Source organism: Oryctolagus cuniculus, chromosome 7 (assembly GCF_964237555.1).
Source record: "Oryctolagus cuniculus chromosome 7, mOryCun1.1, whole genome shotgun sequence".
NCBI classification, from domain to species: Eukaryota; Metazoa; Chordata; class Mammalia; order Lagomorpha; family Leporidae; genus Oryctolagus; species Oryctolagus cuniculus.
Window position 1 is genome coordinate 96345220 of NC_091438.1, and position 23285 is coordinate 96368504.

At 39.5% G+C, this 23285-nt stretch overlaps 1 protein-coding gene across 15 annotated transcripts in view; it reads left to right on the forward strand.

Annotated features, from left to right (window-relative positions):
- The window catches only part of SLC44A5 (solute carrier family 44 member 5), a 437768-nt gene that overhangs the window by 28450 nt on the left and 386033 nt on the right, over positions 1 to 23285 (forward strand). For 4 of the 15 annotated variants that reach the window (XM_070078241.1, XM_070078244.1, XM_070078245.1 and 1 more), the window contains exon 1: positions 375 to 13929. The exons of the other annotated variants lie outside the window; for them this stretch is intronic. The gene's annotated coding sequence lies outside the window, so the exon portion shown is untranslated. Of the gene's footprint in view, positions 1 to 374; positions 13930 to 23285 lie in introns of those variants that run through there. 15 annotated transcript variants of the gene reach the window in all.

The window sequence follows — 23285 nt, forward strand, 5'->3', positions numbered from 1 at the left end:
TGAAGTTCTTGGCTCCAGACTTCAGCCTGGCTCAGCTTGGGCCATTGAGGCCATTTGGAACCAGCAGATGGAAGATCCCTTTCTTTCTGTCTCTGCATCTTTCTCTGTCCCTCTGCCTTTCAGATAAGTAAAATACATTTTTAAAAACCAAATGGTTTAGCTTAATTCCCTTTAGCAACAAGGAAACATAGACCGAGAGAAGTTTTCCCAAAGAAACATAGCCAGCCCTTAGTCAAGCCTTAGTTAAAATTCAGATTTGGCTTTTAGTTCCATGCTACTTGAAGCTTAGTCTGACATTCCTCTTCATCAGTATTTATGTGTTGTCACACTTTCTTGGGGTTTCACTTGTTACAGCATTTATCAAATTGTATTTTTTTTTTTTTTTTTTTTTTTTTTTTTTTTTTTTACAGGCAGAATGGACAGTGAGAGAGAGAGACAGAGAGAGAAAGGTCTTCCTTTGCCGTTGGTTCACCCTCCAATGGCCGCCGCTGCAGCCGGCGCACCGCGCTGATCCGATGGCAGGAGCCAGGATCCAGGTGCTTTTCCTGGTCTCCCATGGGGTGCAGGGCCCAAGCACCTGGGCCATCCTCCACTGCACTCCCTGGCCATAGCAGAGAGCTGGCCTGGAAGAGGGGCAACCGGGACAGAATCCGGCGCCCTGACCGGGACTAGAACCCGGTGTGCCAGCGCCGCAAGGTGGAGGATTAGCCTATTGAGCCACGGCGCCGGCCTATCAAATTGTATTTTAATTTTGTATTTGCTTTTCTTCTCCAGTAGATAGAAAATCTCCTGCCTTGTTCACAGCTGTACCTTTAGTGGCCGCTAGCCCAATGCCTTACTCACACATAGTGCCCCACAATTATTTGTAGTGTAAATGAATTAATAAATATAATTTTAAGGAAATATTATGGAATAGGCATAGGAATCAGATATCCTATTTTAGGAAGAACAATATTTTATCTCAATTCAGTTTCCTATTGTGCCTTATACCATGTTCCCAAGATGATTTCTCCTTTAAAATATCCTTTTAAAAGTATTTATTTCTTTATTATTTATTTAAAAGGCAGTGAGACAAATAGAGACAGATAGAGATCTCCCATCCATTGGTTCCCTTCCCAAATGCTTACAATTATTGGGGCTAGACCTGGCTGAAACTGGGAGCCAGGAACTCAATCCAGATCTCCCATTCTAATGGAATGGAATTGAGATCAGAGTTGGGACTCAAACCCAAACACTTCAATATGGGATGTGGGTGTCCTAAACAATCTCTTAACTCCTAGGCCAAATGCCTGCTCCTAAAAACATCTTTTGAGAGCCTCTTTCTTTTTTCTGGACCTATGGATCAGATAAATATGTATTCAAATCCTCATTATGTGATTTTTAGGCAAGTAACTTAAGACCTTTAACTGTACTTTCTTTATCTGAAAATTGGAGACAGTAATATCTATGCTGGTATATAATCCCACTGTGAGAATTAAATTATGTAACAAATGGCAAGATATATAGTATTATGTTGCATGTAGTAGGTATTCAATAATTGTGTATTTCATTTCTCCTTTCTCCCTTCCTCCATCTCTTTCTCCCTATTGTCTACTTGCCTTTTTCCTTTCCTTCCTTCCTTCTTTCTCCCTTACTCCTCCTTTGTGTTCTATTTTGTCTGCAATGTATTGGATGAGGCCCAGCCACATTACTCAGTCTAATGATTCAAATGTTAATGTCTCCGAGGAACACTCTCATGGGTACCTCCCCAACTTAATAATGTTTAAACAAATATCTGGGCACCTGGTGTCCCAGTCACTTTGATCTATAAAGCAAACTTTCACACTGTGATTGATGCAGTGGCTCTCAGTGTCATCCTTGGATAAGCAACATCAGCATCATCTGGGAACTTATCAGAAATGCAGATTTTGGGGCTCCAGCTCAGACCTAGAGAATCAGAAACTCTGGGAATGGGGTGCAGCAATCATGGTTTTTCGCAAGTCCCTCTTTAGAATCATGCTGAAGTTTGAGAACTGCTGCTTTAATAATTCTTAAATATGTTATATAATCAATTCCATGAATAAATTGCATAAATTATTTTTAAAAGAAAGGTATGATTTATATATTTATCTATATCAAGCCTGTGTGAAGTGCATTATCTTGTTTAAACCTCACAACATTCAGAAGAGCCAAGTGGTTTCAGCCTGGGGTCTGCTTTTAAACACCCAGGAAGCTTAAATGCAGTTGTCCAGGGCTTGCCTCAGACCTGCTGAAACAGAAACTGGAGAGTCTCTGTGTACTATGGTTGAGAATCATTGAAAAAATAATTCTTTTTTTTTAATCTATTTATTTGAAAGGTAGAGTTACAGAGAGGCAGAGTAAGAGAGAAAGAGAGGTCTTCCATCCCCTGGTTCACTCCCCAGATGGCCACAATGGCTGGAGCTGCACCAATCTGAAGCCAGGAGTCAGGATATAATTCCAGGTTTCCCACATGGATGCTGGGGCCCCAGGACTTGAGCCATCTTCTACTGCTTTTCCAGGCCATAGCAGGGAGCTAGATCGTAAGTGGAGCAGCTGGGACTCAAACTGGCGTCCATATGGGATGCTGGCACTGCAGGTGGTGGCTTCACCTGCCACACCACAGCGCAGGCCCCACAAGAAATAATTCTTATTTGTATATATTACATATATGAACATTCATATTTAGAAGAGATACGTATTTTGACTAGAGGTTCTGATATAGGATGAGGCTGAACAAGTATTTCACTAATTTATTTATTGAGCAAATACTAATTTGATATTTAATGATTACTGATTCTGTATGACTTCAAGGACTGTGCTCCTAATCATTCGAGTAGATTCTATTTGTGTGATCTAGAAGAATAGTGCTTTTTCAGACCAAGAGAAAGCTAATACTTGAGAAGTGATTTACAGTTCCTTTATAAAGCACAACAACCTTGCACTTTATTATCATTGTTGTTTTACAAATTAGGAAATCAAGACTGAGCAGTATTAATGACTTGCCTGAAATTATTCAGCCAGAAAGCCCTTGTGTTCCTAATTCTGGATTTCAGCTTTTCCCTACTACTACTTAATGACATATTTATGGATAAAATTAGGATGAGGAAGCAAAGTTTTGTAACATCTGCTGGATCTATTACTTCCCTGATAATTAAATTCACTTAGAAGTTATTAAAAAAACTATGCAAGTCTTAAAAAAAACAAACAAAAAACATCCAGGCTTGGTATTTATGACTGGATTTTGTTTTCCTAAATCTTGAAGAAAGTGTCAGTGAATTAATCCATCTTTGAAATATGAGGACTAACTTTTTGTCTAATTAGCTGGTAGATATATTGACTGTCCTAATTCATTGTGAATTCAGAATACATTTACCAATTTTACTATGAAAGCATTTTTATATTCTAATGTGAAATGGCACTGAACTAGTTTGCTGTGTGGTGACCGAAACATTAATTTTTCACACCAGGAAGAGTGCAGTTAGGGTAATACTGTGCTGCTCTTGCTCTCATAGCCTTTTTAATTACCTTTGCCCTCTGCCTTCCCTTGTAGGCTAGACCATAGAAACTGAAAAGAACAGTGTGTATTAAAGGGATAGAGCCAATTGGGATGATGCTTATAAGCCCTTTGTTTTGTATTTCTCCTCTCTGGGTGGTTGGGTGCCAACCCAGAAAGACCCATTCTCATTTATGGAGCTTTATTAAAAGTCACTTTAGATCTGTAACAACATATGGAATGGGAGATGTCTTAGGACTTTGGGGGCCAGTATTGTGATGCAGCAGGTTAAGCCACTGTCTGCCATGCTGGCATTCCATGAGTTTTGGTTCCAATCCCAGCTGCTCCACTTCTGATCCAGCTCTCTACTAATGTGCCAGGGAAAGCACCTGAGGATGGCCCCAGTGCTTGGGCCCCTAGTCCCATGTGGGAGACCCGAAATAAACTCCTGTCTCCTGACTTCTGCCTGGCCCAGCCCCAGCCCCAGCCATTGTGGCCATCTGAGGAGTGAACCAGTGGATGGAAGAGTGCTCTTTCACTCTTTCTTTTTCTCTTCCTCCCTCTGTGTAACTATGCTTTTCAAATAAGTAAGAATAAATCTTTCAAAGCAGAGCAGAGCAAAACAACAAAACAAAAGATTAGGACATCGAGTGACAATATCCCTCACACTACAAACAGAGATGCTGGACCCAGACTCAGGAATTACTGACAATTGGCCAGACCACGCTGTTTCATCTGCTCTGGTCTATTCAGAAGAGTCACTGAAGACTCTGAGGGGAATTCACGGGCATGGAGAGCATTTCTTCTGTTTTTATCTAGCTTCCTTCACCCGAGTCAGCTGTTGGGAAGCCCAAAAGCATTACTGGTAGAGGGCAGTGTTATCTACGGTAGAAAAAGGCATCCCAGTCCTTGGCTGGATGTTTGCAAAGTTCTAACTACTGGATGCCTCCCCAGGCACAATGTATTTTCTTGAGAGAACCTCACAGGCATCTCATCCTCCTCCCCATAGTTTGGGGGCAATGGGTGATAACCACAGTTCTGTGCTTCTCCCCTGGGGAAGACTAAGAATAGAAAGATAAGTCAAGCTGCCTTTGACTACAGAGCCAATAGGAAGTGTCAGTCATTTGTCAGACTGCACATTCATTGTGATTCCCATGTGCCAAGTGTGCCCTGCCTAGGAGGGCTGTCAACTGGGGCATAGCTGAGGGGGTGTGGGGATTCCAAGAGGTCAACAGTAGAGCTTATTGTCCATTGCAGGATGCATGTGTGGCCATAGAAACTTGCTGAGGGTATCTTGAGACTCCAGACCTATGCTGTGTGAGGTCCCGTGTTTGGAATCCTTCCATGACAGAGAACATATGATAGACAAATGAGAATTATAAACAAGACTTCCTCTTTTGATCGCTGCCATCTCCCAGGATTCAGAAATGGAAAGAGCAATGGGGGTGGGGTGAGGAAAGAAGAACAACATGAAAGCACAGAACAGAGCCCTCCCCCACGTCTTCCCACTGCTGATGTCCGTCCCAGCTCAGTCAGGAGTGATTCCAGAGCTGGTGGGAAGGGAGGAGCTCCAAATCAAAGATGAGATTAATGCTCTGAGTTAGACAAGGCAGAACTGTTTAATGCTTGGTGGCAGAATTGTTACTGTGAAGACAAATCTGAAAGAGATGCTACCAAGGATAGAGGAGGAGAAAACTGATAGAAGGTTTGAAGGCAGTGATGGGAGAAAAATGAAGCTGTTTCCTGATTGCTACTGAGTCCAGTTCATGCAGTAATTAATAATGAAGAGGTTGGTTTCATTAACAGATACTTTGTAAGGAAAAAAAAAAGATGGAGATTATTGTACTTTCTGAATTATAATAAGAGTACTCATTTAAATAAAAGGCTAAATTTGATAGTACTCAATATTTTTTCAGACTTCAAAAATCAAGGGATGAGGAGTGTGACTTTTTAATGCACTGTGGCCAAGAATAACTTGTCAGACCTCAGACATGTCTGCTTTTGTGTGTAACTTGGGATCAAATACTATTTTTTTAGATATATATTTAAAGGCAGAGTTACAGAAAGCAGAGGCAGAGAGACAGAGAGAGAGAGAGAGGTCTTCCATCAGCTGGTTCACTTCCCAGTTGGCCACAATGGCCAGGGCTGCAGCAATATGAAGCCAGAAGCCAGGAGCTTCTTCCAGGTATCCCACGCGGTTGCAGAGGCCCAAGGACTTGGGCCATCTCCCACTGCTTTCCCAGGCCATTGCAGAGAGCTGGATCAGAAGTGCAGCAGCTGGACACGAACTGGTGGCCTTATGGGATGCCAGCACCACAGGAGGCAGCTTTACCTGCTACGCCGCAGCACTGGCCCCGATCAAATACTATTTTGAAATACGTCTGCTTTTCCCACAATATCTCATCCCATATACATTATATTTATGAGTTGTTATAGGGGGTTTCATTTTAATTCTGATATTACCTTGTCCAGTGCAGCCTTTTAATTGTTGGTCCTAATGGTGGCATTAACTAGTTGCCATTTTAATTATTTTATGCTAGTGGACTAAAATGCCTTAAGTCTTTTGAATATAAGCAAGTTCATTTAGCTAGTCCTATGATTTCTTTGAAGCTAAGGCACAATGTGGAATACTTTTAACAGACTTCATCATCAATTTCTAGACAATGAGCTTTGTTTTTTCAAAAAGCTTGGTCATAAAGTACAATATGAGTGCTAGGTCTGCCTCCAGCTTTTTTAAGCCTCTGTCTATTAATGCTAATGGTCCTTATTTCTCTTTTGGTGGTAATAAAAGGATTAAGTCATTGAAGTCATTATGTATTGAATTTAGCTGTTTCATCAGCCTTCAAGTTCTGACCTAATTTTTTAAATTGGCAAAATTAAATCATTCCATTTATTTTTAAAATTTTGATTGCCTTAGAATATTTCTTTTTGACATGTCCTTGTTAGACTTCATGGATGATAGCTATGTATCTGAGAAAATATGTTTTTCTCCCCATAGACACCAACAGATTTTGTACATTTTGATAAAATAAAAGCTTCTTTGTGAAAAATGCTGAGTATACTAGTCTTCACTCATTATTCTCCTTAGGTCCTACCAATCCTTCAGCAGAACTTACCTCCGAGTGTCAGAGCCCTTTCTGCTAATAAGCTTGGTGTTACTGTTAGTTTCTTTCCTTACCATGAACAAAAGACTATGGATTTTGTTGTGATTGAGACAGCATAAGAAAACACAAATATTTACAAGTGATTTTATACTATAAGTTTCCTAGTTAGTTGTATGAGAAGCTTACTTTCTCTGTCCTAGAGGGTAGTAATTCATCATTCAGAATGCTGCAGTTTTGCTTCTTATTGACAGTTAAATCTTTAAAACATCTATAAACATTCTTTAAAATATAACAGAATTTTGTCTTTATTTATTTTTCCTTCTTTTTATACTATTGTTTTAGCTGTACCTAGATTTGCATCTTTTAACCCATTTTTTCCCCTATGCTGTTGGTAGTGTTTGTTCATTTTTTATTTGGGGCAGTGCTTGAATAAGAGATTGCTATGGTTTGAATATGATTTGGTCACCAAATCATTCAGGACTTTAACCCCCAAAGTCATAACTTAATGATAACAAAAGAGTGGACACTTAATTCAAATAGAGTGTTTAGGAAATGGGCCATGATCCTTAGGTTATTGGAAGCATGTCTTTGGTAGTCCTTATAGGAAGATTGTTATAAAAAGGCTGAATTTGGGCCCAGACACTTTCTCTGCTTCTTGCCTGACCATGTGATGACTTTCATATGTCTGTGGTTGCCATCTACCACCCTCACAGATAACCCAGTCTTGGATTTGAACTTCCAAACCAATGAGATAGATAAACTCTTCCTCTTTATAAAGTTAGTGGCCTCAGGTATTTTATTGTAATAACAAAAAAACCCACACTAATATAGATAATCAATGCACAGACTCTTTATAGTTCATCAATTAGATGCATGTGCAATGTGAGTATAACCATGGAGAGACATACTCATTAAATAGTTACCAGTTTTCATATGGTGAACATATACACACAGAATACTATATTCTCTCCTTACAAGCTGGAGTATTAGAAACATCACAAGCTTGTCATAAAATATTAAAAGCTGGCCATTTTATTATCTTCTGAGTTACTCTCCCTGTCCTCTTCTTCACCCCCATACCCTGGTTGGCAGATGGAGATAGGCTATATTTTCTTTTTCCTAGTGTAGATAGTTGAATTTTATCTTCTCATATTTTTCTCTCTTTGTTAAAGGAACATCTGTAGAGTCATTTCAGACTTGTTCTTTTATATGTACTGTCTTTTCTAAATATTATCTACTGAGAAAATTTTTCATCTTCTCTCATTTCAAAAGCATTCCTAGGTCTTAACTCACTATATTTGACTTCTAACAAAAGGTGTAATTAGAATGAAAGACATCTCTTAAATGCATTGTGTCTATGGGAAAAAGAGTATCCACTTAGAATTCATGATGAAGATGAACATATTAGTGTAAGAAAGTGAGTGAGAATCTTTTTGAAAGCTTTTGTGTAGGGTCCTAGAATTTATTATCATTTTATAGCTTCTGACTTAAATTTATAAATTCTGATAAAATGCAGCTGATTAGTCAAATAATTTTTTTTTCATTCTCAGTTGCTTTCAGTAGAAATCCAAATGTAACAATTTCTTGATTACAACAAACTCTTTTTCCTGGTAAGCTAATGGTAATAATTCAGAATCCATTTAAGCCTCTGACTGAAACCCCAACCTTTAGGAATTTATTCATTTTTAATTTTTTGTTTATAACGAGCATTTAAAGGTTGAATCTTTTAATTCATATTACTATTACTAATTAGAATGTTTACAGTAATATGTTCTATTCTATCCTATATGGTAGATTTTTGGGCTAATCTTTTAGTATTTCAAATGTTGAAATTTGGCAATAGGGGCTGGTGCCGTGGCTCACTTGGCTAATCCTCCGCCTGCGGTGCTGGTATCCCATATGGACACCAGGTTCTAGTCCCGATTGCTCCTCTTCCAGTCCCGCTCTCTGCTGTGGCCCGGGAGGGCATTGGAGGATGCCCCAAGTGCTTGGGCCCCTGCACCCACATCGGAGACCAGGAAGAAGCAGCTGGCTCCTGGTTTCAGATCGGCGGAGCGTGCCGGCCGTAGCAGCCATTTGGGGAGTGAACCAATGGAAGGAAGACGTTTCTCTCTGTCTCTCTCTCTCATTGTCTATAACTCTACTTGTCAAAAAAAAAAAAAAAAGAAAAGAAAAGAAAAGAAATTTGGCAATAAAAATGATTTTTAAAATATTGACAAAATTGTATATATTTATGATGCAAAACATGGTATTTTGATATATGCACACATTGTGAAACAATTAAATCATGCTTGATAACATATTCATCATCCTCACACTTTTTTTTTGTGGTGATAACATTTATCAAATCTATTTGCTTAACTTTTACTACTGTGGTCACCATGATGTCACCAGAATATATTCCTCCTAGCTAACTGAAATTGTGTACCCTTTGACTAATATCTCCCCGATTCCCCACTCTCCACTATCCCCTGGAAATAACCATTCTACTTTTTGCTTCTGTGAGTTTGACATTTTAAGATTTCATATGTAAATAAGATCATGCAGTATTTATATATATATATGTGTTCCATGTTTATTTCTTAACCATAATGTTCTCCAGGTTAATCTGTGTCACAAATGATAGGATTTCCTTCCTTTTATAGGCTGCATGGTATTTGTTCCTTAGGTGTGAGTATGAGTATGCACACATGTATACCACATTTCCTTAATCCATTCATCTGTGGGTTGCACTTAGGTTGATTTCGTGTCTTGACTGCTATGAATAATGTTTCAATTAACATGGGAGTTCACACATCACTTCAACATACTGATATAATTTCCTTTGTATATATACCCAGAAGTGTGATTGCTATATGATATGATAGTTTTTAATTTTTAAAACATTACTTATTTTTTTGAAAAACAGAGATGTAGAGAGTGAGAGAAACACATGCACACACACAAACACACACACACAGGAGAGAGAAAGATATCATTTACTAGGTCACTCTCCAAATGCCTTTCATAGCCTGGATTGGGGTAGGCCAAAGTCAGGATCCTAGAACACAATCTAGGTTTCGCATGTAGATTTCAGGAGCCATCATCTGTTCCCTCCAGGGTGCACATTAGCAGAAATCTGGAGTCAAAAACAAAGCTTTGACCAGAAGCTACACACTCTGATATGTAATGGAGGTGTCCTAGTTAGCTGCCAAATTGCTGTGCCAGAACCACTCCTCCCCCTCCAATGATTCTACCTTGGGGGAACTCCATACTGTGTTTCATAATGGCTGTAGCAATTTACATTCTCACCAATAGTGTGTACAAGGATTCTCTCTTCTCCACATTCTTGCCAACACTTCTCTTGTCTTTTTTGATTATTGTCATTCTAACAGATATTAGGTGATGTCTCATTGTATTTTTACTTTACATTTCCCTGATTACTAATTATGTTGGACATTTTTTTCATATGCTTGTTGGTAATTTGTATATTTTCTTTTGAGAAATGTATATTTAGTTCCTTAGCCCATTTTAAAAATGGGTTGTTTATTTTCTTGCTATTGGATTCCTCACATTTTTTGGAAATTAATCCCTTATCAAATATATAGTTTGCAAACATTTTCTCCCATTGCATAGGTTATTTCTTCACCTTGTTGATTGTTTCTTTTGTGTGCAGAGTTTTTCAGTTTGATGCAGTTCCTTTTGTCTGTTCTTGATTTGTTGTCTTTGTGTTTGGGGTCACATCCAAAAAGTCATTACCCAGATTATAGCTGATTCTTTCCTTGGAAACAGGAAGTAATGTATAAAAATGTGTATTGCAAAATATTTCTCTAGTGTTGTTTAGGTAGGAGAATGAAGCATTTGGCAAATAAAATATTTGGATTAATTGAAGTTTACTATGTATACACTATAAATTGGTAAGTAACGAGAAAAACTATAATAGAATATCTATGTCACTAAAACTGTAGAACAGTTAAGGCTTTCTAATAGTAAATGAGAATAATTACTATGAAGATTTTTATCACTGTGCTTTGTGACATATAGAAATGCAAATTAAGAGATCATTTTTTAAAAAGATTTATTTTATTTATTTGAAAGACAGAGTTAAAGAGAGAGGTAGAGACAGAGAGAGAGGTCCTCCATCCACTGGTTCACTCCCCAGATGGCTGCAATGGCCGGAGCTGCGCCGATCTGAAGCCAGGAGACAGGAGCTTCTTCTGTGTCTCCCACGTGGGTGCAGGAACCCAACAACCTGGGCCATCTTCTACTGCTTTCCCAGGCCATATCAGAGAGCTGGATTGGAAGAGGAGCAGCCGGGACTAGAACTGACACCATATGGAATGCCGGCGCCTCAGGCCAGGGCTTTAACCCACTGCGCTACAGTGCCAGCCCCAAGAAATCATTATTTATGTTGAATTCCAGAGAGCCACCTGAATACTGTTCATATTTTTGACTTATGATCTGGTATGTTTGGAGCTTAAAAAGAGGTAAAGAGAAAGATAAAGGAAGATAAGGGTGTGCTAGTTTTATTCTTTATTATTTTAGTAGGAGAAGTCATACCAATAATCAAGATTAATAAGTTAAAACACATAATGTGTTATGTGGTGGTAAATTTTATAGAGCAGGGCCAGCGCCGCGGCTCACTAGGCTAATCCTCTGCCTTGCGGCGCCGGGTTCTAGTCCCGGTCGGGGCGCCAGATTCTGTCCCGGTTGCCCCTCTTCCAGGCCAGCTCTCTGCTGTGGCCAGGGAGTGCAGTGGAGGATGGCCCAGGTGCTTGGGCCCTGCACCCCATGAGAGACCAGGAGAAGTACCTGGCTCCTGCCATTGGATCAGCACGGTGCGCCTGCTGCAGCGCGCCGGCCGTGGCGACCATTGGAGGGTGAACCAACAGCAAAGGAAGACCTTTCTCTCTGTCTCTCTCTCTCACTGTCCACTCTGCCTGTCAAAAAAAAATATTATAGAGCAAAATAAAGGAATAAAAGGGGAAAGGAATGTGCATCAAAGGGGCCTTTGATTTTAGGAAGCTTAGTTAGGGAAGGCCTCATTGAGATGATGACATTTAGGTAAAGACTTGAAATAGGTTCTAAGGACATCTGAAAGAAGAAGAGCAGAAAGTAGGGAGAAGTACGAAGACCCTGAGGTAGGAGCATGCTTTGCCCATTTGTTCCAAGGACAGCTGAGAAGCCCGTGGCCAGGAGGAGAGTAACAGGAGGTGAGATCAGAAAGGTAACGAAGAACCTGGGCATTTAGACTTGAACTTTGATTCTGAAAGAGCTGCAAAGCTAGTGAAAGGTTTGAGGAAAGAAATGACACAATCATATTTTCATTCTTTTTTTAAAAATAAATTTTTATTTATTTATTAGAGGGAGGGGCAGGCTGAGGCCCTCAACCAAGTACTCAATCCAGGTCTCCAATATGGGTGGCAGGGACCCAAGTATTTGAGCCATCACCTGCTGCCTCCTAGGATGTGCATTAGTAGGAAGCTAGAAGTGGGAGTGGAGCTGAGATGGAACCCAGGAACTCTGATATGGAATGCTGGAGTCCCAAGTGGCATCTCAACTGCTGAGCCACGTGCCTGCCCCCATGACTTCATTCTAACTGTCTTCCTCTAGCTGTTGTGTTAGGAATAGAGCGTGTGCAGGCAAGTACTAGAGGAGGTGATCAGGAGCTGGTGCTTTGGCACAGTGGATTAAGACACTGCCTATGGTGCCCACAATTCGTATCAGAGCACAGGTTTGAGTGCTGGCTGCTCCTCTTCTGATCCAGCTCCCTGCTCATGTGTCAGGAAGGCAGTAGAAATGACTCAAGTACTTGGGCCCTTGCCACCCACATGGGAGACCTAGATGGAGTTCCTGACTCCTGCCTTCAGATAGGATGTGGCCATTTGGAGAGTGACCCAGAAGATAGATCTCTTACTCTCCATCTCTCCCTCTCTCTTTGCCATTCTGCCTTTCAAATAAAAATACATAAATAAATAAATAAATATTTGTAAAAGAGGGGATCAACTAGGAAATTGATGGAATATTCCAGGCAGAGAGTATGATGCTTAGAGCATGCTGATGGTGGTGGTGGCGGATTGTAGCAAGCAGTGTGTTCTGCATGTATTTGGAAGATAGATACACCAGGATGTGATGTCCAAGAGAATGAGATGAGTTAATAATTACTGAAGACTTTTGTTCTGAATAACTGAACCAGCAGGGATGACTATAGAGTGACAGATTCAGATAGAGAAAGTCAGAAATTAAGTTTTGGACATTTTGTACTTAAGATGCCACTAGAGACTATACACATGGAGATGAATCCTCACAAAAACTCTACAAGATAATTATTAGTGTTGTCCAAATTGTGCAGAGTAACAGGATAGAAAGGTTAACTTCCCTTTATTCAATTAGGAAATAACAGAGGAAGCATTCAAACCTAGGTAGCCTGCCACCATAGCTCCTGTTTTTAAACACCTGTGAGGTCTACATCTAAGTAATTTAGAAATGACTATAGCAATGTTGAGTAACACAGAATTATAATACGTGAAAGTCCTGCTACTCATCAGATCCAGAGTCTGTGGTAGCTTGAAGTAAAACATCTCTTTTTAAATGAACCATTTATAAAATCTTCAATGTTTTGTGTCTGTCTATGTAATCTATTCTTTCCCACCATTATCCCAAAGAGCTATTTCCCCATACCTGTCCAGTTAGGGTGACAGAGTTTTCCATACTATAAAGTTTTAAAAAATAATTTACTCTTTATTTGAAAGGCAGGATGACATACACAGAGAGAAACATACACACACGGTAACAGGGTGGGGGAGAGAGATAAGGAGAAAGAGAGAGAGATTTTCCATCTGCTACTTCATTCTCCAAATGGATGTAACAGCTGGATGTGGACTAGGCTGAAGCCAAGAACCAGTAACTTCATTCTGGTCTTCTACATGAATGGTGGGGGACCCAAGCATTTGGACCACTTCTGCTTCCTTCTCAGGTACATTAGGAAGAAGTTGGCTTGGAATCAGTAACCAAAACATGAACTGACTTTCTGCTGCTATTGCAAGCAGTGGTCCACGGAGTCACTACACTGGCCCCATACTACATAGCTGTAAATAGTTTCTGGCAACAATTGCTGTTTTGGTTACTATAACATTTCTGGTACTGCATTTATGCCTCTTAGTCTGAAGCTCTCCAATATCTTAGCTTCCAGGAAGTTCCTGCTATTCCTAGTACCAACTGAATGTCGTTTGACTCAACATTCTGGTTTCCTTGGAGGCCATAGTTAGTGGCATTGTTCAGGGTTACTGTAGTCTTACAGTTCTATTTTTCCCAATGTGCTTACAGCTAATTTACTACACAGCGTCTCTTCAGGTATTCTTTTGTCAATCAATCTAGCCATACAAACTTGCCCATATCCTTGTGTTACAATGGCATTATATAACTCAGCAAAACAAATTATTATCATTTAGATGTGTACCCTCTGTATTAAGTAAAATAGCATTAATGTGGACTGTTCCAAAAAATTTGTCCAAGTAATTGTAGAGTTTTAAGAATTAATTTAGTTAAAAATTCTGTATTATTTGGGATAATATTTCTACTGGTTCATAGAAAGTGTTTTATATCTTGTCATGACATCCTTGGAAATATGTATTTGAAAATGAAAGGCTGACATACCATTAACTGTTCAGCAATACATTCACCAAATCAATACAAATGTAGTGCATAGTCAATAATATGATTCATTTGTCACTTGGCAGTTGGTTCCATCAGAATAAGTACATTACAAAAAGCTAAATTTTTTCACTTTCTACATTGTACACTGTGTTACTCCATGATTAAACCAAAGCATTGAAGTCTAAACTCATTATATTTCATAGTTACAAATAATTTATGTGGCTGAAACATTTAGTGAAACAATATAATTTGTTGAGGGAATTTAATAATATGCTGCATTGAAGCAATATATGACTTGGAGTTAAGAAGCTTTATTAACCGTTAAAATGTGGATCATGTAGAAATTAAGTAGTTTTGGGGAAAGGAAATGATTTTTGGATTATCTGCTTGTCTAAATGTTGGTTAGCATTTTAATGTGTTGTATTCTTTCTCTAGAGCATAGGAATGATGGCATCCCTCTCCAGTGGACTCTGATATTACAGTCCCCTGCCTAAGACTTCTGTTACTCGCCATTGTCCTTGTTTATCACCCCAGGGGAAGGTGCACTGCTGTCATTTACTTACAGACCCAGCCAACTCTTTTGTATTTTATTCCCATTAATTCTTTTTTTTTTTCTTTTTTTTTTTTAACTTTTATTTAATGAATATCCGTTTCCAAAGTACGAATAATGGATTACTATGGCTTCCCCCCCATACCGTCCCTCCCACCCACAACCCTCCCCTTTCCCACTCCCTCTCCCCTTCCATTCACATCAAGATTCATTTTCGATTATCTTAATATACAGAAGATCAGCTTAGTATACATTAAGTAAGGATTTCAACAGTTTGCTCCCACACAGAAACATAAAGTGAAAAATAATAGATGATTTTTTTTACTGATGATGAAATCAGATCAGACCTATTGTCATGTTTAATCCCAGTGAGAGTCAAGTTGGGAGTTGATAGTTTCTTTTCTTTTCTTTTCTTTTCTTTTTTTTTTTTTTTACAGAGGATCAGTTTAGTATGCATTAAGTAAAGATTTCAACAGTTTGCACCCCCATAGAAACACAAAGTGAAATATATTATTTGAGTACTCGTTATAGCATTAAATCTCAATGCACAGCACATTAAGGACAGAGATCCTACATGAGGAGTAAGTGCACAGTGACTCCTGTTGTTGACTTTACCAATTGACACTCCTGTCTATGGCATCAGTAATCTCCCTATGCTCCAGTCATGAGTTTCCAAGGCTATGGAAGCCCCTTGAGTTCTCCGACTCTTATCTTGTTTAGACAAGGTCATAGTCAAAGTGGAGGTTCTCTCCTCCCTTCAGAGAAAGGTACCTCCTTCTTTGTTCTTTCCACTGAGATCTCACTCACAGAGATCTTTTGCCAGAGTGTCTTGGCTTTCCATGCCTGAAATACTCTCATATTCCCATTAATTCTTGACTATGTTGCGTGTAAATGTTCCTAAGTGGATCATTCCTTCCTGTATTCTTTATTGTTTAAATAATTTTTAAAATATTACATAGACTCCCACAATATGGACTTAATACTTTCTGTCATTACTGGAACAAGGAGAGTGCAGAGTCACATCTAAGAGAGTTACATTTAATGTGGAAATAGCATCAGGCAGGCCTATTGGGGCAGGAGTTGCATCATAGGGTGTTGGTAGGAGTGATGCTCTGAAAGAGGTAGATCTCTGAGGAATACTCAGTCCAGTTTTGCCTAAAAGCTGGACCTGCTTCTGATTTTATATTACTAGCAGTTTGCTTTATCAGCACTGCTGTTATAGTTAAGTATCAAGAATAATTACTATTTTCAATATTTCATCAAGATTTACATATATTTTTAAAGCTGCATAAATCTCTGGTGAGACAGAAGAAAAGGTCTTATGCTTGGACACAGATATGAATGTATGATTATGATCTTCTCTTGCTGAAAGGTAGATGAAAGCTAAGTGGCATTACTGAGATCATTTACTAAACAATACGTGTAGTTTCTATCTAAGCTTCCTGAAGATTAGATTACTGCCTGGAGCAACTTTTGAAAATGCAGCTCAGAAAATCAGTGAGGCCTGATTTCTTAATAAGACAAGCCACGGGTTGAGAGGTGCATTATACTTTCGTCCTCCAGTTCCACAGCTTAATTCTAGGTGCAATTCAATGTGTTGACTTTTTTAAATTTATTTTTTTTTTTGACAGATAGAGTTAGACAGCAAGAGAGAGAGACAGAAAGGTCTTCCTTCCATTGGTTCACTCCCAAAATGGCTGCCATGGCCGGTGCTGCACTGATCCGGAAGCCAGGAGCCAGGTGCCTCCTCCTGGTCTCCCATGCAGGTGCAGGGGCCCAAGCACTTGGGTCATCCTCCACTGCCTTCCTGGGCCACAGTAGAGAGCTGGACCGGAAGAGGAGCAACCGGGACCAGAACCTGGCGCCCATATGGGATGCCGGCTCTGCAGGCGCAGGATTAAACAAGTGAGCCACAGCACTGGCCCAAATGTGTTGACTTTGATGCACTTTGCTTTCTTTGCTTTTTATCTTTTCCCAAAAGTTACCTTATGAAACTTATTCAGCTGAGACCAAAATAAGTTGAAACTTTTGCTGACAGTCTCTAGATTTGCCATATTTGTTGGTACATTGAGTGCACCAGTACATAGGGTGCATAATAATCTTTACCATAAATATCACATGCAGGTGGAAATACCAACACTATTTCTGAACCTTAGTTTGGCCAGAACATTGTACGTATTTCTCAAAACAACCAAAACTCTCACAGGAAGTGGAAGATAAGTTTTTTTTCTGCTTCTCTTAATTGACTTATACTCCATATGAAATAATCATTAAAATTAGTCTTGCAACAATTCACATGATACTTATTGAAGTAGCTTTTGTTTATTTCATAAAATAAATATGTGTAAGTTTGTAACAGTAGAGCTTCTTTGCAGTACTATCTCTTTCCTTATGTATAGTCATTGTCACCTTCAGTAGTTAGGATCATACTCACAAAGAGGCAAGCACATTCATTTTACATTATCCATGATGCAAATGTATTTTCTTTTTCAGATTTATTTATTTATTTGAAAGAGATACACACACACACACACACACCACACACAGGAGACAGAAACAGAGACAGAGTCAGACAGAAAGAAACAGAGACAGAGAGAGGTCTTCCAACCACTGGTTCACTCCCCAGATGGTCACAAGAGCTTGGGCTGGGATAGACTGAAGCCACGAGCTTCTTCTGGGTCTCCTACATGGGTATCAGGGGCCCAAGCACTTGTTCCATCTTCCACTGCTTTTCCCAGGCCATAAACAGGGAGGTGGTTAGGAAACAGAGCAGCCAGGACTTGTACCGTCACCCACATGAGATGCTGATGTCGTAGGCAGCAGCTCTACCTGTTATACCCCAAGAATATTTTCACTTATTTATATGTTAACAAGCATTTGATTTTACTGAAATACTAAATTTGGGTTTTAAAAAAGTGAAATTATACAGGAAATTTGTCATACAAAGCCATCATCTCCCTCCATACCACCCGAGGTTATTAAGTTTTGACTGTTTCTGTTTTCATTATTCTGGCAGTCACACCAAATATCGGCACACCAATATTTGTGACTTTGAGATAGTGTTTCCTTTTTGATATGTCATACCCCCTTTCCCCTTTAAATCTCATGTTAGATGTCCTATAAGTTAACTGTGTTACTTCAAATATATGATTTTTAAGGGGCTGGCACTGTGGTGCAGTGGGTTAAAACCCTGGGCTGACATGCCGGCATCCCATATTGGCGCCAGCTCTAGTCCCAGTGCTCTTCTTCTGATCCAGCTCTCTGATATGGCCTGGGAAAGCAGTGGAAGATGGCCCAGTCCTTGGGCCCCTGTACCCACGTGGAAGACCAGGAAGAAGCTCCTGGCTCCTGGCTTTGGATCGGCTCAGCTCTGGCCGTTGTGGCCATCTGGGGAGTGAACCAGTGGATGGAAGACCTCTCGCTCTGTCTCTACCTCTCTCTGTAACTCTGTCTTTCAAATAAATAAAATAAATCTTAAAAATTTTTTATTTAAGTTATACCAGTTTCATGTATTTCATATATACAGATTTAGGAACATAATGATACTTCTCATACTACCTTCCCTCCCATACATGCTCCAACCCTTCTTCATTCTCCTCCTGACATTCCCACTCTTAGTTTTTACAAAGATCTACTTTCAGTTTACTTATGGTCATCTAGCTAGCCCTGCACTAAATAAAAGACTTCAACAAATAGTATAAAGGAAAAAAAAACCTTGTTCCTCAACTGAAGAGACAAGGACTGTAAACAGTCATTGAGTCTCAAAATGTCCATTTTACTCCAATATATTACATTTTAGTTACTCTATTAATTGCCTCAAATCAGGGAAAACATGTTATCTTTCTTTTGGGGACTGGATTATTTCACTGAATATAATGGTTTTCAGTTGTATCCATTTTGTTGCAAATGACAGGATTTCATTTTTTAATGGGTGAGCAGTACTCCATAGTGTATATATACCATAATTTCTTTATCCAGTCAACAGTTAATGAACATCTGAGTTGATTCCATATCTCAGCCATTGTGAATTGTGCTGCAGTGAATGTGGGGATACAAATAACTCTTTCATCTGCTGATTTCTTTTGGTTTGGGTAAATTTCCAGGAGTGGGCTGGCCTGCATTCAGATTGCTGAGGTACCTGCATATTGTCTTCCACAGTAGCTGCAGCTGTTTACATTCCCACCAACACTGGGTTAGAGTACCTTTTTCACTACATCCTCACCAGCATTTGTTGTTTGTTGATTTCTGTATGAAAGCCTTTCAACTGTGGAGAGATGAAACCTCATTTTGGTTTTGATTTGCATTTCCCTGATTACGCACATTTTTTCAAGTGTCTGTTGGCCATTTGAATTTCCTCTCTTGAAAAATGCTTGTTCAAATCTTTTGCCAATTTCTTAACTGGATTGTTTGTTTTGTTGTTGTTGAATTTCTTGAGCTCTATATAGCTCCTGTATATTAAGGCTCCTGTATATTACCAGTTGCATAATTTGCAAATATTTTCTCCCATTCTGTTGGTTTCCTCTTCACTTTGCTGAGTATTTCTTTTGGAGTGCAGAAGCTTCTCAGTAAGATGTAATCCCATTTGTCTATTTTGGCTTTGATTGCCCGTGCTTACAGGGTGTTTTCCAAAAACTCTTTGTCTATGCCAATGTCTTTTTTAAATTTATATTTTAAGGAATACAAATTTCATAAGTACAGCTTTAGGAATATAGTTATTCTTCCCACCATATCTACTCTGTTCCAGTGGTCTATGCATCTGTTTTTGTGTCAGTACCAGGCTGTTTGATTATAACTGCCCTGTAGTATGTCTTATATTCCCCCTTTTTAAAGATTTATTTATTTATTTGTATTAGAGGCAGTGTTACAGAGAGAGTGAGAAGCTGAGAGAAAAGTCTTCCATCCACTGATTCACTCCCCAGATGGCTGCATGGCTGAAGCTGTGCCAATCTGGAGCAGGAGCCAGGAGCTTCTTCTGGGTCTCCCACAAGGTTGTAGGGACCCAAGCACTTGGGCCATCCTCTGCTACTTTCTCATGCTGTAGCAGAGACCTGGGTTGGAAGCAGAGCAGCTGGGACTCAAACCAGCACCCATATGAGATGCTGGCTTTGCAGACAGAGGCTTAGCCCACTATCCCATATCGCTGGCTCCATGTAGTATGTCTTGAAATGTGGTATTGTGATGCCTCTGGCTTTGTATTTGTTTTATAAGATTGCTTTAGCTATTTGGTGTCGTTTGTGTTTCCATATGAATTTTAGCATCATATTTTTGAGGATCTGAGAAGAATGTCCTTGGTATTTTGATTGAGATCATGTTGAATCCGTAAATTGCTTTTAGTAGTATGGGCATTTTGATGGCAATGATTATTTGAATTCATGAACATGGGAACTTTTTCCATCTTTTGTGTCTTTTTCATTTTGTTTAATGTATTATAATTCTCATCATAGAGATCTTTGATGTTCTTGGTTAAATGTAGTCAAAGGTATTCAGTTCTTTTTGCAGTTATTGTGAATGGGATTGATCTTAAAAGTTCTTTCTCAGCCATGGCATTGTCTGTGTACACAAAGGTTATTGATTTTCATGTGTTGATTTTATATCCTGCCACTTTTTCAAACTCTTTTAGGCGTTCCAATAGTGTCTTAGCAGACTCTTTGGAGTTCCTATAGATAGAATCATGTCATCTGCAAACAGGGATAGTTTGACTTCCTCCTTTCCAATTTGTATCACTTGATTTCTTTTTCTTGCCTAATGGGTCTGGCTAAAACTTCCAGGATTATTGTACTACAACGGTGAGAGTAGGCATCCTTATGTGGTTCTGGATCTTAGAAGGATTACTTCCAACATTCCTCATTCTATAGGATGCTGACCATGGATTTGTCATAAATTGCCTTGACTGTGTTGAAGAATATTCCTTTTATACCCATTTTGCTTAAGGTTTTCATCATGAAAGGATGTTGTATTTTATCAAATACTTTCTCTGTATCTATTGAGATAATCATATGGTTTTTCTTCTTCAGTTTTTTAATGTGATGTATCACATTTATTAATTTGCAAATGTTGAACCATCCCTGCATACCAGGGATAAATCCCACTTGGACTGGGTGAATGATCTTTCTGATATGTTGTTGTATTTGATTGGCTAGTATTCTTTTGAGGATTTTTCCATTTTTGTTCATCAGGAAAATTGGTCTATAGTTCTCTTTCTTTGTTTTATCTTTTTCTGGTTTAGAAATTAAGGTGATGCTGGCTTCATAAAAGGTGTTTGGGAGGATTCCCTCCCTTTCAATTGTGTTTTTTTTAAAGATTTATTTTATTTATTTGAAAGACAGAGTTACAGAGAGAGAGGTGGAGACACAGAGAGAGGTCTTCCATCCACTGGTTCACTCCCCAGATGGCCGCAACGACTGGAGCTGTGCCGATCCAAAGCCAGGAGCCAGGAGCTTCCTCTGGGTCTCCAAGGTGGTTGCAGGGGATCAAGGATTTGGGCCATCTTCTACTGCTTTACCAGGCTATAGCAGAGAGCTGGATCAGAAGAGTAGCAGCTGGGACTAGAACTGGCATCCGTATGGGATGCCGGTGCTTCAGGACAGGGCGTTAACCCACTGTGCCACAGTGCTAGGCCCTCTATTGTTTTTGAATAACTTGAGAAGAATTGGAATTTGTTCTTTAAATGTATGGTAGAATTTAGCACTGAAACTGTCTGGTCCTGGGTTTTCTTTGTTGGGAGGGTCTTTATTATTGATTCAATTTCTGCCTTGGTTATTGGTCTGTTTAGGTTTTCTATGTCTTCCTGACTGAATTTAGGTAGATTTTATGTGCCCAGGTTTCTACCCATTTCTTTTAAGTTTCCCAATTTATTGGCTTACAGCTCTTTATAGTAATTTCTGATGATTCTTTTTATTTCTCTGGTATCTGTTGTTAAATTTCCTTTTTCATATCTGATTTTAATGATTTGGGTCTCCTCCCTCTTTTTTTGGGTTAGTTTGGCTAATATTATATCAATTTTGTTTGTTTTTCAAAAAGCCAGTTCTTCATTTCACTGATCTTTAGTATTTTTTATTTTAATTTTTTTTTTTGACAGGCAGAGTGGACAGTGAGAGAAAGAGACAGAGAGAAAGGTCTTCCTTTGCCGTTGGTTCACCCTCCAATGGCCGCCGCGGCCGGCACGCTGCGGCCAGAGCACCACGCTGATCCAATGGCAGGAGCCAGGAGCCAGGTGCTTTTCCTGGTCTCCCATGAGGTGCAGGGCCCAAGCACCTGGGCCATCCTCCACTGCACTCCCTGGCCACAGCAGAGGGCTGGCCTGGAAGAGGGGCAACCGGGACAGAATCTGGCGCCCCGACCGGGACTAGAACCCGGTGTGCCGGCGCTGCAAGGCGGAGGATTAGCCTAGTGAGCCGCGGCGCCGGCCTTTTATTTTAATTTTATTTCTTCTCTAATTTTAATTATTTTTCTCCTCCTATTCACATTCACATGGTGTTGCATTGTTGTTGTTTTTCTATGTACTTGAAATGCTTATTTGTACCTTTCCAATTTTTTCATGTAGGTGCCAGTAGTTATAAACTTCCCTCTTACACTGGTTTTGCTGTATCCTGTAAGTTTTGATTGATGTATTATAAATAGTCTTTTGTTTGTAAAAAATTTTTTAATTTCTCTTTTAATTTAGTCAATGACCCATTGTTTATTCAGGAGCATATTGTTCAGTCTTCATGTGTTTGCATATGATCTACGGATTCTTGTGTTGTTGATTTCTATTGTGGTCAGAAAAGATGCATGGTATGATTTTGATTTTTTTGAATTGGCTGACTTGCTTTATGGCCTACCATATGGTTGGTCTATCCTCAAGAAAGGTTTTTTTTTTTTTTTAACTAATGAGAAGAATGTGTATTCTGCAACTGTGGGTGAAAAGTTCTGTAGATATACATTAGGCCTATTTGGTCAATACCTGGTTAGTTTTATTGTTTCTTTGTTGATTTTCTGTCTAGTCATCTGTTGATGAAAGCTCAGCGTTGAAGTTCCTTATCACTGTTATATTGGAGTCCATGCCTCTCTTTAGATTCATTAACATTTCTTTTAAATAACTAGGCATCCTGTAATTTGGTACATATACATTTATAATAGTTGCATCTTCTTTTTGAATTGATCCCTTAATCATTGCAGAGTGTGCTTCTTTTTCTTTTTTTTGACAGGCAGAGTTAGACAGTGAGAGAGAGAGACAGACAGAAAGGTCTTCCTTTCCGTTGGTTCACCCCCAAAATGGCTGCTATGGCTGGCACTTTGCCGATCCAAAGCCAGGAGCCAGTTGCTTCCTTCTGGTCTCCCATGTGGGTACAGAGCCCAAGCACTTGGGCCATCCTCCACTGCCTTCCTGGGCCACAGCAGAGAGCTGGACTGGAAGAGGAGCAACCGGGACAGAATCTGGTGCCCCAACTGGGACTGGAACCTGGGGTGCTGGCGCCGCAGGTGGAGGATTAGCCAAGTGAGCCATGGCGCTGGCCCTTATTTT